Raw genomic sequence first — 2,193 nt, forward strand, 5'->3', positions numbered from 1 at the left:
TCAGCCTTATACTATCCCAATAAAATAAAAAAGGAAAGAGTGAGGAAGAGGGAATAGGAGAGGAAAAGAATTTTGAAAGCTCTTTGGATAATAAAGTTGGTAGTTGTCACAAAGATTTACCAGACTTTTCAATGACATTCCATTTTTTTCCCATGAAAATTTTCTATCTCAAGCAGCTCACAAAGCCTCTTCTGTTTCAAATACCACTTAAGGATGAAATATATAGTGAGAGATCCAAGATGGCCAAATAGGAACATCTCTGGAGTGCAGCTTCCAGCCAGAGCAACACTGAGGGTGAGTTATCACCTCATTTCCAAAGGAGGTATACCAGGTGCATCTCAATGGGACTGTTCACACAGTGGGTGTAGCCCAGAAAGGGTGAGCCAAGGCAGGGAAGGGCACTGCCTCACCAGGGAAGTGCAATCCCTGGAGGACCCTCCTCCCTACCCATCAGAGGCCATCGGGGGCTTTTCCATCCACTCCAGCACTCTGGTTCAGATCCTGCACTTCTCCCCCAGTTTGTATAACACACAGACCAGGAGATTCCCTGCACAAAAGGCACCATAAGTTTCCAGCACAGCTGTTTCAGCTGTCACCACAGGTTTCCACACAAAAACTCACACCAATCTGGGTGGCCGTTTCAACTGGTGCCTGGAACACCTGGGAGACAAAGCCGCCCATTCAACTGAAAAAGAGGAAGCTGAAAGCAGGAAGTGAGGTGATCTGGCTCAGCAGGCCCCACCCACACAAAGACCAGCAATCTGAAACACTCTGGATTGAGAGTTTCCCAGCAAGCACAGCCAGACCCCAGATGGTCCAGGTCTGTGTGGGGTAGGGCATCCATATTACCAAGGCAGTCCACCATTACAGAGGCCGACCACCATTACAGAGGCAGACCACCATTACAGAGGCAGTCCACCATCACCGAGGCAGTCCACCATTACAGAGGCAGTCCACCATCACCGAGGCAGTCCACCATTACAGAGGCTGACCACCATTACAGTGGTTGACCACCATTACCAAGGCAATTCTAACTGTACCTCTGTAAACAAAACCACAAGGAAGTTTACACAGCAGCTGGGCAGAGCCTGCGGCAGCTCAGCAACACTTCTGCTGGCAAAAGATGAATAGGCTACCTCCTTGCTGGGCAGGGCAACTCAGAAAAAAGGCAGCAGCACATCAGGAACATAGAAATAAAGCCCGACCTGCCCAGGACAGAGCACCTGGGAAAAGAGGCAGTTATGAGCTCCACTGCAGCAGACTTAAACATGTTCTTTTAGCTCAGAGAAGTTTGTTATTACCCACCTTCTGAAACCTGTTTCTGTTAATTCATCAGACTCATTCTCCATCCAGCCTTGTTCCCTTGCTGGTGAGGAGTTGTGATCCCTTGAAGGAGGAGAGGTGTTCTGGGTTTTGGTGTTTTCATTCTTTTTATGCTGGTTTCTTCCCATCTTTGTGGATTTATGTACCTGTGGTCTTTGTAGTTAGTGACTTTCGGATGGGGTCTCTGAGTGGACGCCCTTTTTATTGACATTGAATGTATTTCTTTCTTTTCTTTTTTTTTTTTTAGTTTTTCTTCTAACAGTCAGGCCCCTCTGCTGCAGGACTGCTGAGGTCCACTCCAGACCCTGCTTGCCTGGGGATCACCTGCAGGGGCTGCAGAACAGTAAGTGTTGCTGCCAGTTTCTTCTTTTGCAATCTTCATCCCAGAAGGGTACCCACTAGATATCAGCCAGATGTCTCCTTTATGAGGTACCTCTTTGGATCTATGGGGGTTGGGAAGCCCCTTGAGGAGACAGTCTATCTCTTATCAGAGCTCTAGTGCTGAGCTGTGAGCTTTGTTATTTCATTCAGAGCTGCTGGTGGGGCCTGCTGAGCCAGATCACCTCACTTCCTGCTTTCAGCTTCCTCTTTTTCAGTTGAATGGGCAGCTTTGTCTCCCAGGTGTTCCAGGCACCAGTTGAAACGGCCACCCAGATTGGTGTGAGTTTTTGTGTGGAAACCTGTGGTGACAGCTGAAACAGCTGTGCTGGAAACTTATGGTGCCTTTTGTGCAGGGAATCTCCTGGTCTGTGTGTTATACAAACTGGGGGAGAAGTGCAGGATCTGAACCAGAGTGCTGGAGTGGATGGAAAAGCCCCCGATGGCCTCTGATGGGTAGGGAGGAGGGTCCTCCAGGGATCTCTCAGCAGA

Source organism: Saimiri boliviensis, chromosome 8, assembly GCF_048565385.1.
Source record: "Saimiri boliviensis isolate mSaiBol1 chromosome 8, mSaiBol1.pri, whole genome shotgun sequence".
NCBI classification, from domain to species: Eukaryota; Metazoa; Chordata; class Mammalia; order Primates; family Cebidae; genus Saimiri; species Saimiri boliviensis.